At 38.9% G+C, this 14,680-nt stretch overlaps 1 long non-coding RNA gene across 1 annotated transcript; it reads left to right on the plus strand.

Annotated features, from left to right (window-relative positions):
- The first annotated feature begins 2,597 nt into the window (after positions 1-2,597).
- On the plus strand, positions 2,598-3,411 carry LOC148804131 (uncharacterized). The gene is made up of 2 exons (XR_016084713.1): positions 2,598-2,829; positions 2,914-3,411. It is a non-coding gene; the product is annotated as an uncharacterized LOC148804131 (long non-coding RNA).
- Positions 3,412-14,680: the final 11,269 nt, after the last annotated feature.

The raw sequence follows: 14,680 nt of genomic DNA on the forward strand, positions 1-14,680 counted from the left end.
CAAAACAGATTTGAATCTGGTAACCTTCTGATAAGATCAGGAGTAAGCTAACTTAATCTGAAGATAGGATTAAGATAATCTCTTATCCAAATACAGATTTGGATTGGGATAACTCCTAATTAGGAGGTTTCTTAATCAAGAAGAAAGGAGGAGAAACCCAATAGAAAAATATCAGATTTCAAACCAAGGGTTTTAGAAAAGAAAACCCCCTGCGAACAGAGATTAGATCTCATACAAAACTCCAGAGAGAAAAGAAGCAGTTCAGCCATCTTCGTCCCAGGAGTTCCCCTCCAGCCGCCGCCATTCCCTCTTGCAAGATTAGATCTTTGCAGCAATAGGGAGTCAAGAAATCAGTTCTTGACATTAGTCTTGCAAAAAAGACTAAGAAAGATTCAGTGTTCAGAGTTTCCAGAGGATTCTTGCGAAGGATCCAGTGTGTAGGACGCACTCTGCTAGTTCCGTTCCATCCACAGCTGTGTCATCTTCAGCAGGAGCGGATCTTGGTTTCTTCTTTGGGCATGAACACCAACTTTGGGAGATACTGCTTCTCCGGATCAGGTATATTCCTCCCTTTTGCTTTTTGGTTCAGATCTGGTTCGATCATGGTTCAAGTAAGATCCTTGAATATAGTATTCTAAATTCAGGGAATATGATTCCTAGTTGGGAGAAGGTAGGAAAATTTTTAAAATTCGCCATTCCGCAACCTTTTGGCATCCATTAGATGGATCCTACCATTCTTTCAAACATAGATCAGAATTTACATTCAAATCATTTGCACTGCCATAATTTTGCATCAATGCAAATTTATTTGCATTGCAACCAAACAGAGCCTTAACAGTAATTCACTAAGCAAATTAAAAAGAATAAAATGAAAGAAAGCATATAAATCCAATGCTTTAATTATGCCATAGAGGATTAGGAAAAGAAAGCGGGTCACCAAGGATAACATTCACCCCCATACAGCCAAGCAGTTGGGACTTGCGAGCCGAGATTTGTCAACTGCAATTATTTATAGTTTAAAATTTAAATGGCAATTTGGAAGTAATTTATAGAAAACTAAAAGTAAAACCCTAGTTCCTGTAATTCCTGTAATTCCTGAAGTTCTCTAGGAGTAGACTCCTAGGATATGTTTGGTTTGAAGGAAAAGGTAGGGAAATGAAGGGAAAGACAGGGGAACCTTTACAAGGTTTGTAAAGGTTTTCCTAACATTCTCTGCATTTTCCTTCAAATCAAACATAACCTTAGATTACGTTTTCTTAGTAAGTAAGAGAATTCTATTAAGAAAAGCCAACAGAGCAAACAAGCAACACAAAACACCGAAAACTGGAACAACTACCACAGAAAAAACACAAAAATAACAAAAAAGAAAAGCCACAGTCAAGATAAACAACAAAGAGAAAGGTCCTTTAGGACAGAGTTTGCTACAGAAACTCTGAGACAAACCATGATAAGCTGCAGTATGCATGAGACACTTGAAAGTGAAGATTACATTCAAGCTTTGGGCTACTTGCAGGCAGTCTAAGAGTTGAAAAGAAACCTCAGCTGGGCTTCCTTCACCCAAACGAATTAGGCAATTTAACAGCAGTTTACTATCACTCTCCTCCACTACATTCGACAGCTTTAGAGATTTTGCAAAAACCAAGCCTTCCTATAGAGCTGTAGCTTCAACTTGTTGAGGAGAGCAACCATTAACAGGCTTGCAATTTACTGCAAAAACAGACCCCTGTGAGTCCCTTACCACCACACCAATAGCAGCTTTCCGGCTATTACAAAAAGCCCCATCCACATTTTATTTGAACCAGTTTTCTTGAGGGGGACACCAAAAAGAGGAGACTTCATGATCCCTACTAGAAGGGGGCCATGTTGGTGATGACATAGCTGCTGCCTTCTGAGATTCTAAATCTTTACTCTGTCAATAATAGAAATTGGATCAGGCTTTATACCTTTAAAAACCACATCATTCCTATGTATCCAAATATTCCATAATAGTAAGGCTGAGTACGATTTCAAAAACATTTCCTGTCCTTTTGGGAATTACAGAGTGAGAACCAGCTAGCTAGCCAATCCTTAACTATATGTTCGGTTTGAAGGAAAAGATAGGGAAAGGAAAGGAAAGAAAAGGTAGAGAAACCTTTACAACCCTTGTAATGGTTTCCTTCTCTACCTTTCCCTTCCTTTCCTTACATTTTATGTTTGATTTGAAGGAAAAGGTAGGGAAATATAAGGAAACCAATACAAGATTTATAAAGGTTTCCTTATATCTCTTGGGAAAACTTACCAATAAGCCCCCGAAACCAACAGTGTTTGGCAACTTTACAGGAGCAATCGAGGGAATAAAAATGAAGTTGAGGAGACCCACATTCCATTCTGTGGGTTTACCAGCTCGAATCCAGGGAAGATGTCGGTTCACGGGGAGCGTGTACCCTCCAATGGGAGGCATGCACGTTGCCCTTTTCAAATTTAACAATTCCGTCATTGTTAAATTCGATTCATGCTTCCGTTAAGTGAGTCAATCCGGTTCAACCGGTTGGAAAGAGACAAAACCACCAATAAAAAGCCGTTTTTCCTCTCATTTGTTTGAATTCCCCTTCCCCCATTTTCATTTTCATCTAAACCCTAACCCAAGAGCAAGAGACCACCGGCAACGATTTCACCAAGCTCTGACGACATGGAGCCAACTGGCGATAAGAATAAGCCGAATCCCTTCTTCTCATTCTCCTTTCTACCCTATTATTCGTCTTTGTTAATATCTTCTTCCTTTCTCTTCTTCTAGCAACAAACCACCGGCTGCGATTTCGATTTCACTATTGCACCGAACTCTAGCAGCATGTAGTCAACCGGCCGTAAACATCTTTTCTTCTCCTTTCTCTTTCAACCTTGTTATTCATCTTCGTTAATATCTTCTTTTGGCAGGAGACCAGCGGTAGTGATTTCATTGTTTCACCAAGCTCCAACAGCGATTGCCTTCCAATTCTAATGGCATGTCACCTAGCGCAAGGTTGGTGCTGTCAAGCTCGAAGAAACAATTGTGCCTCCGAGTTTTCGCGTGTTGTATTGGCTACGACGAACCCAAACAATATTGAATGGAAAACGGAAAGAACCCGATTTCCATTGAAGGGGTACAAGTGTTTGTTGTTTATATGTTCCAAGCGAAGAAGTTGATGCCCTTGAAGTCATGGGAACATATGGAGATTTCATTGGAGCCTTTTAATTTTGAGCTTCTTACAGTTTCTCCGATGAAGTTATTATCGAGCAAAATCCAATTTGCTCCTATTGGATTAGTCAACATGCTTAATACCAATGGTGCCATTCAATCATTGTAGTAGGATGACGAGACAAGTTCGGTTTGAATTGGAGTGAGGGGAACCGGAGAGATGAGGTTGTTTGCATAAAAAAAAAAAAAACCCAAAAGTTTGTTTAATTGATTGTGAAAGGGTGCCATTTACGTTCGAGGAACCATGGTTGTGGTTCAAGTTCCATGGCCTACTTCTGTGTTATCTATAATTGATTACCAGTTTTAGAATCTGAGATGGGGATCGGATCCACAAAATTGGATATTTTTTTAAAAACCACAAAAAATGGATTGATGTTTGATTTTTATTGAACTAAATTTATGCAATGTGAATAGTAGTAGTAAAGTGTGCTCTGTTATTTATTGTCTATCTTGTGCATTGAACAGTAACTTATATTCATTTTTCACAAACAACCAACTGTAATATCGAGAAAACTTGGTAGCCAATGTAAATGAAGAACTAGTATGATAAGCGTGGAAACCTTTTTTTGATCTTCCGGGGGTACCTATACAATAGCCGTGACGGTTAAATTTAACTGTATACACAAAAGGTGGGAGAAAACCGAGCCATATGAATCATAGCTCTTAAAGGATATTCTCTACAATGAGAATCATGAAGTTGAAGGTGGGAACTTGGTGAAACAGTGAAATCGCCACAGGTAGTCTCCTGCTAGAAGAAGAGGAAGGAGGAAGATATTAAGGAAGAGGAATAACAGGGTTGGAAGGGGAAGCAAAAGAATAAATGCTTACTGCCAATTGACTCTACGTCGTCAGAGCTTGGCGAAATTGTCATCGGTGGTCTCTTGCTCTCGGGCCAGGGCTCGCGTGAAAATGAAAATGAAAGAAAGGGGAATTCGAACGAAGGAGAGGCAAAAAGACTTGTTTTCGATGATTTTGTTTTTTTCTAACCAGTTGAACTGGATTGACTCGCTTAACAGGAGTGTGAACCAAACTTAACGTTAACGGAATTGTTGGATTCAAAAAGGTTGACGTGCACGCCTCCCATTGGAGGGTGCATGCTTTCCATGAACCGACGGGTTCACTGGATTCACCCTCCAATTGGTTACCCGGGTGGGGGCCTACCACTTTGAAATCCGGTAACCCTGGGATCCAGGGGTTCCAAATAGCAAGGTTACTACCTAAGCCAATAGACCAAAAGGAACCCTCCTTTATAACCTCTCTTCCTACTTAAATGCTCTTCCAACCCCAAGAGCCTGACTTGGGCAACTCATCACTGACACTGAGGAAGGACTTGTTTTTTTATATATTTTGCTCTAATGACTCTTGCCCACAAACTGTCTTCTCCTGAATCCCTGAAACCTAGTCCTCCAGTTAGCTTAATTTTGCTCATTTGACTCCAACTAACTCCCTTGCTACCATCATCCTTACCCCACCAAAAAAATCTCTCTGGATCTTTTTGAGCTTCTCACAAATACTCAACGGGAGATGAAAACAAGACATGTAGTATGCCAGTATTGCAATTAAAATTGCCTTTATCAGAATCTCTTTGCTTGGTTCAAAAACTTTCTTTTTGCAAATATTTTTTAGATTTTATCATGCACATTGGAATTAAAGAAGACTTCTTATTTGTTTAGGTTCACCTGTTGTCCAATGAAACCACTGTATATATAAACGGATTGCCTCCAGAATCTTAGACCCTTCCCCCACATTGGCTTTCGTGAAGATGTAACTGTCGTCTGTAAAAGGTGAAATTTGGTGAAGATGTAATTGTCGTCTCTCTTTAAGGGGAAAGGTGAAATTTGGGAGTTATACAAGCCCTTTTACATAAAGGTAATAGATACAAATTACATGTAGCTACAAAATGGTAATCAAAGTTATTACCTTGATTAATGTAAAGATCTTTATTGCAAGTTAAGTCAATTAACTTTTAGGCAATATATATATATATATACATAAGCAACCAATTGACGTTGCGTCACAGTCATGTCTCTCCTTTGTGGTTCTTGATCCATCAAAGGAAGTGGTCCTCTTGTGTGGTGGTGGTGGTAAATAAACCACTTTTTGTTATAACAAAATTGGAAATATGCGAGTCAAGGTGTTTAAAACGGGAGCGGATAGATTACCATCCAGGCAATTGATTGTCGGGTTGAACAGTCCAATCGCTTGGTTTGAACAAGTTGTTGACTAAATTAATGGTTTTTGAGTAAAACAGATTCAGACATCCAGTTACTTAACTAATTGGTTTCTGATTTTCTGGTCCGGTTTTAAAAAACCATGATGAAAGTATTTTTATCATTTAAAAAATAATCTTTTTTCCCCTTTTTTTTTTTTGAAAGTCCTATGGCCGATCCATTCGATTAGCAGAAATTAACATCGTACTTACCATTGAATTAATGACCGAAGGAAACCCGGAGTGGAAGAAGACCGCATCGCGATTTTGTTATTACAAACAGCAAATTGAGCAAGTTAGGGTTAGGGAACTGACTAACCAACAAAACTTGGCAATCGGCGACGGGAATTGATTCCTATCATCAGATACGGATGTGATGATGAGCTCTGCATCACCTTCTAAACATGCAAATAGATGAAAACATTAAGATTTTGGCCATATTTAACCTTTCAGATTTCAATTGAGGAGGACTGTTCCAAAGTTTAACCTCCGCTTCTGTAGGGGTTCCATATTGGATGAGTCTAGAGGTCTAGCTAGAGTGGCCAACGGTAAACCGGCCACCAGTGTCCCGAACCAACCACACCCACTCCTGAGCACAGAAGATAACGATCTCCCTCTACATAAATTTTTAGGTGAGGTCCCAGGGGCATGACTCAATACATCCATGAACCTTTCTCTTTTGACAATCAATGTTTTCAAAAGTCAGGTCGGACACAAAACCACCGTTTTGGTCACTTGCTGGGTCATGAGTACATATGGCGCCTGAACATTCTATATATACAAAAATAAATAAATAAATAATAGATATTATCATATATAATTTTTTTCTCAAAATAAGTAGATTTGACCAAATCAACATTTATTAGAAGCTTAAAAACTGTTTTTATCCAAGGGTTCTTGATTCCCATAATCACTCTCCTTTTTTATTTTGTATACAAATACATAAAAAATAATATAAAATATAAGGTTTTTTACTCTATATATTTGTATTTATACTTTTTCTAAACTGAGCATGGTTCATTCTTTTATAAGGACAATTCGGATAAATCAATTAATCCCTTTTTACTTAGGCTGTGTTTGGTTGCAATGCAAATGCAAATATCTATACTACATATTTATCCATTTTTTGGTTCATGAATGCAAACATGATTCATATTTTAAACCATTTTTTCATTCATCTTGTTTGCTTGAAATCAATGCAAAAGTGTGAGTCCCTCATTAAATACTCCAATTATCTCATGCTCTAATGCATTAACTTTGGTCAAAAAGTTAATTATCAAAAGAACACAAAATTGTATCCAAAACATAAGTACCGCAATACTCTCTTCTTCTCAGAGTACAAAATAAATACCCCGATTCGACATTTATATCGTAAACAAATGGAGCCTTAGGTATTCTAAGCTCAAATTTTAAGGAGCAAATTTACATATACTATGCATATTTCAAAAAGTAAAAAAGAAAAACATCTAAAAGAAAACAAATGATTGAACATGTATTAAACAATAAGAAATACCATATAAATAATTGATAGTTTCATATATATGGAATAGTCTGTAATATATGCAAAATATCTAATTATTGTTTTATTATACTGATTTTTTTCTACCATGTAGCATGCGTATTTAGTTAGCAACTTTTTTTATTGAACTTTTATTGTCAAAACAAAGTTGTCACTTTTTTTAAATAAAACAAAATAAAAATATACGTAGACATATATTAGTTATGTGCAGAAATGAAGCAGCTAGGGTAATTGGTTTTAACCCATCTTCGTGTGGATATTTTTCAATGTAAGAGCCCCATGCATCTAGCTATTACATGGAAAGCGAAGTTGATTTTATATAGACATCATTTTTATTAGATTGTGAGCGAAACATAAACAAAATGCATATTGAAAATGAAAGGTCTAATACGGAATTAATTAGTGCATGTTATGTGACTCAGCTGCGATGGGATTGGGACGGTTGAATATATGTTTGGCATCGATGTTGCAGTTATAGTACTGTTGATGTATGAGTTGGAAGCATCATTTTCTTAACAATGCTTTTTTTTCTGAATCATTATTGTCAAGTAGGACGTTCCTTGGAGCAATAATATTTTTTTTTTTGTTTGGTACCAATGCTCCAAGAAACATTTTTTTTTTTTACTTTTATCCATTATCTAGTGCCACATCACTTCCCTATTAGCAGCAACGAGATATAACTCCAGGAAATGCCAAATTTGGCGTTGCTCCAGACCACGTCTTCCTGATTTTCAAGGTGACTTGAAGTATGGTTTTCTATGAAAAACAGTTTCAAACAGATGGCTGTTTCCTAAACCACCGTTTTTTTCCTACGTAATGCTGATATAGCACTGTTTTCTAGCTTAGTGTATGTCAAATTGGATATATATCACCCATACCATAAATTATCTACACATATCCTTCCAAGTTTTAGTTAACACATTAAAATATATATGGTATTTTTTATTAATTATTTATAAAAATATAGTCTTGATCGAGCTGTATTTGAATTAACAGTGGGAATGAAATGGATATTTGACAAATTAATCCAACATGAGGAGGCTCTAATTTTCTGCATTGAGTTGATTTCAAATCCATGCACCCTGAGTCCCTGATGCAAACATAAGCGGCCTAGAGTGATGCATGAATGTGTCAAATGTCTAAGTGATTTTACCATTTCTCATATATTGAAGGCATTGTGTCAAAAGGGTTGCCGACAATGACTAACCTAGTTCAGTGACTTGAAAGACCAACACGCAAGGAATGGGAGGGTTAGGGTAGGTCCCGTCAAACAGTAAGCATGGAATCCCCAATAAGCCAAAAGTATTTGATACTGTGTTTGCTTTACAAAGGTCAAGAACAAGAGGGGCCCAAACGCATGGATGATTGTGGAATCATGCATCATGCATATTTAAAAGAAAAGAAAGATCGATATTTGTTTGGAAAAGAAGTGAGAGACAGGTGGGACTTGTATTTGAATCATATGACCGTCATCAACAGTTGGGTTGTACGGTACCTATTACCATACTGATACAGGGAAGGTTCCTTTGGTTTTTCATGACATTGAAAGACACGGCTGGTCCGGATCGGTATCTACTTGGATTCTCTGAGTCTGACTTAGGTGTTAGGTCTCCTCCGCCGGTACATACACTATAAGTCTATAGCTATTGTGATTTAATGCTAGTACTTATTAATGAAATTTAAGTCAGTTTTACTTTTGGGGTGTTGTGATCAGCGTTTTTCTGAAAACAAACAAACAAACACACAACACACTGGGGTCAATAAAAAGCAACCTTGATAATTAAATTGTGTTTGTGTTTTGCTTTTGTTCATATTTCTTTTCTCTTTTTAGTAAAGCTTGTTTGTCCTAACTAAAATAGAAACAATTAAGGCACCCACCCACAAAACAAATATGGTCAATTTCTATACACAGGAAGAATAAGGCAGCTACACAATTAAGGTTATGTGACTGTTAATCTTTATCATCAACAATTCAAAATCAAAAGGGTTGGCAGTGCACATCTTAATCCGTGTTTGGATTTAATTGCTTCACCGTTCAGGACTTGTATTTCATGAAGCACGAGAATTAACATAATTTTTTTTTTTTTTTTTGCCAATTTTGTTGCTACAGCTTGAAGCTAGCCTCTATATTTCATTTCACTTCCAAAATTTGTCCCCATTTTCGCTTTATTGCTTCAAAAGATATGTGATGGTAGTTTTTGTTATCGAAGTTTTGTAGGATTTATTTTCTTCACATAAAAGTTTTGCTAGCTACCCCATAAGGGGGCCTTGTTTTCTATCCTTTTCCTTTTGATCTTTGTGTTTTCTCTCTTCTCTATTCAATCAAAGTTTTGATTTTGACAAATTTATTAGTATATATTAAAACAAAGTTGGTCACCTAACATGGCCTTTGTTTTCTTTCTTCCTCCAATCTAGTGTATCTCCCTTATTCCTTTCCTAAAATCTCTCAAGTTGCCACTACCTCATTTACATTCAAAATTAATCACAATTCTGAATCACGATATATTAGGAAACTTGTCAAAAACCTCTGCCGCACAAGCCCCTCACCTTCCTTTTAATGCTCTGTTTAGAGGATCTCAAAATTCTCTTGGAGGGTCTCTTCCTTTCATTGCCACAAATGGGAATTATGCTAGCCTTCACCATGGTTTGTATTTATTTCTTTCTTCTAACTACTGAAATATCTATTTGTTTTTCAAAACCTAAAACAGGGTTCAGCTTGGTAGGGTTTCTTCTTCACGGAGAAATGATGAAAACAACATTCTCTATTCTTTGAGAAACATGACTTTTGAATCATCATTTATTCAGATGGTTGAATCGTTCGACCCAAAAACTATTCAGGCAACCAGTTCTATTTCACCCCTGACCTAGTCTTTTGTCAAAACTGTTGACTTGATCTATAGCCCGCTGACCCGGGTGATTAGACTATCACCCATTTGATCAGTATAATAATTTTTGGCCATTTTTATTTTAATTACTTTTTTAAATTGCAACAAGTCATCGGTTCAGATCGAATGGTCGAACAGAAACCAGTAGCCAAAGTGGTTTCAGTTCTGGATCGATTTTCAAAGCATCGATAAGAATATCTTTTCCACCATCTTTTTCTTTTTGAGGGGGTGGAGGAGTGGAAAGGACGAAAACAATGAAAAGATTTGTCTTTAAACTGAACTGTGAAAGAGCCCTGAAGTTTTTGAACAAGTCTTTTCCCAGTACTACTACCTTTCTACATGCTAGGGGCGTTTATATTTTGGATGAGATAATAAATAAAAGGTGTTTGATTATTGTGGGGCATTCTCTTCTCCACTGTTCGATTCCATCTAAAACTCTCACCCCGGTACCGGCCGGCTTTGATTAATTATTCTACCAAGGCAAGTTTGGTGGTTAGTTTTATTGTGCACTTATGTTAAATGGTCAAGATATATATTTTTTACATTGCTCAATGCAAATTCAACTTCTATTATTTGGTGCAAGTGTTTTGCGTTCTATCTTCTCCAAGATCTTAAAAGATCTTCCAATATATAAATGCCATTTGGACCATCTTAAATTCTCTATTTGTATCATATGCTTTGATTTAAGTACATTCAACTTATATATTAATGTTTATCATGAGTGGTTTTGGCCCTTTTCCGAGGGGAATTTGAAATATGCTGAGAAGGCAATGAACCTCCCAAAAACAACAACAAATGAGCTCATTCTTTATGGGCTATATAAGCAACTTTCACCTATCAATACCAATACCAGTGATGTGGCGTAATCCGGCTACTCCCTACTGGAGGTGACCTGCCTTCCAGCGACGACGATAACGGGTTCCTAAAAGAGAGGAGTTCAGAAATCCCAGGGTGACTCACCTGACGTGGATATTCCGATGGCTAAGTTAGAACACAGTGATAGTGTAGAACTTGAAGATGATAATAGTGAGAGAGCTCAGAGAGTAGAGATTTCACACAACAATAATAATCATAGAACTTACCTTTGCCCCTGGTGAGAGCGGGGTCTTTATACACTGGCTCAGGTGGGTAGGTGGAACGGTCACTGAACCCCTGCTACGATGGGACCTGTCGTGTGTTAGGTGGTTGAAGCCCGCCAAACGGTAATACTATCACTTCCCGTCATAACGGGGAGTTGGTGAACTAATGTTACCATTATAAGTACAGTCCTGTGGGGTTCAAGGATGGGGGTGTATTCCACGAGGTGGCCATGCAGAGGTATGTATGGTAGGTGAACTTCCTGCAGGATACCAGGCTGCTCGGTAGCAAGCTAATGAATAGCCAGCTTCTCGAGCTCGTGCTTTGGTCCGCCCTTGTGAACGCCGAAGTGTCCTTGGGCCGAGGTGATCTCAGTTCGGAGTACTAGCCTACCCGAGCTCGCTTTATACCGAACTGGCTTGTGCCAAGTTGTCACTTGCGTTGAGTCACGTACATGCGTCGTCTGTAATATAAGGTCGGGCCAAATCACCCTTCATCAACCAGTATCATGTTTTTTTATTTAGAAGTCAAGTGAAAGTAAATTATTGTAATCTTTCATTGATGAGGAGCATGGCAAAGTAGTGGGATGTGTATATAGAAATGTTCTGAAATCAGACAAAAACAACCAGTTGAACCAGTCGAATCGTGACTAGACCCCTTATTGATTTGGACTTACCCCTAAAATCGTTCTGTTAAAAAAAAGTAAAAAATCGCCCACCCATCTGGTTCAACCTGGGAACCGGTGAATCAGTCCTGGTTTTGCATAACCGGCCAGTTTACCCCTCGTCCCTCTTTCTCTTTCGTTCGAACTCTAGTTATCATCGAATATTGCCTCCTCCAATGCTAGCAACAGTCATGACTCGTTGCCTCATCATCGACCATCTCAAGCAGTAGCTGACGATGCCAAGTACTCTCTCTCTTCCTCTTCCTCCTCCTCCTCCTTCTTCTCCAGTGGACCTGGTGGTCTATTCACCGCCACTTGTGTGATAGTAGTGGTTCCTCTCTTCTCCTCTTTCCTCCTCCTCCTCCTCCTCCCACCACTTGACACTTTGTTTCTGCAATCTCCGACAATTTATTTTATTTTAAATTTTAAATATTTAATTTTTTTTTAATTTCTAAATTCAAAAATTTGTTAACATTCATTAGTTTTGTTTACAGGTTTGCTCAAATTCGATTGATCTTTGTTTTAGGCTTTTGGTCCACCAAATTCTTAGACAATAGACAAGACAACCCACCTACTTGTTCAGTTCCAGGTTAGCCTAAGCCCCCTTTAAAGCTTGGAACAGAAATATAGAAATAGTGAAATTTAAACTTCAATAAATTGATGTCATATTTTGAATTTTGTAGAAATAAATTAAATAATTAAATATTATGATTTAGGAATTAGGATAAATAATTATGCTTAATTTGTTTAGGATTGAGTCGTAAACTTTATTTGTTGATGTATTTGTTTTCATTGTGGACATATTGTTTTAAACTTCGAAAGTTTGAATTGTTATTTTATTTTATATTGGATTATTTTGGATTAATTTTCTTTCATATTTAGTATTTTTTTCAATATATATGTAATTTATTACATCAGCACGGTTTGACCTCCGGTTCAATCCCGATCAAACTTCTAACATATGAACCTCTCTGCCTTTACCAAGTTGATGTCTGGTCCACTTCTCAGAACATTGATATATAGGTGTTAAATTATTTATGTAAATATTAGTTTATGTTGGGATCTTGAAGACCGTCAGTATTTAATTTTTACACTAACTTGACTTTAAATTTAAATAAAAAGTTATTATTAATAATTATTGTAAAACATATATACATAAAGCATCATACAAGGCTCTTCATAAAAACATATATACATAGAGGGTTCTTTGTATTACAGTTTTACTTAACAAAACCCCTGCCCCCCCCCGAAGTTACCCATATCCACACAATGAAACATCACCTTAAAAGAAGAAAAATCAAAAGTTAAATGGGTTTCATAATTAGGGGTGTTGATTCGGTTAATCGAATGTGGGTCTATTTTTTAAGCCAAACTAATATTGTCGGTTTTTAGAAAATTGGTAATTGACCGATTTAGTTCATCGGTTGTTTGGTTTTTCTATATTTATAGTATATATTATAAAATATATATAACTATATAATTAAAAACTAGAAATATATATAATATATATATGCATAAAATATATAAAAATATATGTGATGGAGGATGATTTGACCCGACGTACTAAGATGACGACACGTGGACCTGACTCAGCATGAGGAACGGCTTAGCAACCTGGCTTGACCGCGACCAAGTAACGAGTCTGTAGAACAGTTCGCTACGTTATAGCTCTCTACAGGGGGAGCTCGCTACAACGCGAGCTCCAGATCCCCCGAGCTACTGAAAAGGGAACACTCCAAGATTATTTCAGCTTGCAAGCTAGGGAAACCAGCTCACTCCAGCACCTGGGCAGAAGAACTGCCCCAAAGACCAACCTTGATAAGGGTTACCTCGAAGTACCCCTAGGAGCTTGCTACAAAGTAGCTTGCGGCAAGGATAGCCTGCTACGAAGTAACTTGCGACTATGATGCGACGCTCTCAGGAAACTTCCATCTGACAAGACCGTACTCGTCAGACTGCGCCATGTCTCTCGATTGACGACACAGTCCCTGACCGATTGACAGTCTGCCCCACGTCTCTCGACAGATGGTGGCGTGCCTGTCCCTTCAAAGACGTGTCACTCAGCCAAGCGGGTATTACATTGTAACGATCACCTGCGTAGCCTTGGCAAGTAACGGCTGCGACAGGAGCCCAGTGGAGGTTATGCCTGATTTGACAAAAATGCCCCTATAAAAGCCCTTTAAGCGGAGAGACAGACTCTCTCTCTCCCCGGAATTAAATCTAAACTTGCACTCTTACTTGCTCACGAGCTAATCTCGAGACATAGTGATCTAGCGCGATCTACACTCTACCAACAACAAGTGTTGCACCAGGTTTCCCAGTACCAGTACCAGCAGCAGTTTCCCTCTCTTCCCCATGCCTAGCTGTCGCTTTCCCCCCGGCACCCGGCCACGAAGCAGGCCAAGCCAACCCGCCAGAGTGAGCGGCCTCGTTGGGGAGAAGCTTCCCAGGTCCAAGATCCAGCCAAGAGCCATGCCTCTTCCCGTAGCAAGAAGGAGAGGTCGGCTACCCCCTCGGCACCCGCCTCGTAGCCTGTGGGTGGGTCAAGGGCCTCTCACCCAACAAAGCTCGTGTCACCACAGCCTTCGTAGTCTGAGCTCCCGTTAGCGGGCTACAAACAGGGCCCTTCGGTTCAGAGTCATCACCAGCAGTCCGAGCCTATCGAGCTCGGCAACACCGAAGTGTCGAGCACCAACGCCGAACCAGCAAAGCAGCAGCGAAGACGCCGGCAAACCCGCCGAACTGCTTCTAGAGCCTCTCCCGAGCTCAAAGGAAAAGAGGAGGTATGCTCAGCTGAAGTGAAAGCTACCCCCTCCTCTCGATTTCTTCCCCGCTATCCCCAGAACTCCTTGTTGTCCCCACGCCAAAGGATTTCAAGCTCCCCCCTCTAGACAAGTATGATGGGTCTTTCGATCCAAATGACCAAGTGGATGCCTTCCAGTCCCAGATGCACCTGGCACGAGCCAGCGAGTCCTGCATGTGCTTGGCCTTCTCCACTACCTTCAAAGGAGTGGCCCACTCTTGGTACCGAAACCTCGCGCCCAGCTCGATAAGAAGTTGGGCGTAGTTCGTGCAGGTTTTCACCTCCCACTTCGTCACCAGCAAGAGATGC

Source organism: Nelumbo nucifera, chromosome 1, assembly GCF_055504915.1.
Source record: "Nelumbo nucifera cultivar China Antique chromosome 1, China Antique-T2T, whole genome shotgun sequence".
In the NCBI taxonomy this organism is placed as follows: Eukaryota; Viridiplantae; Streptophyta; class Magnoliopsida; order Proteales; family Nelumbonaceae; genus Nelumbo; species Nelumbo nucifera.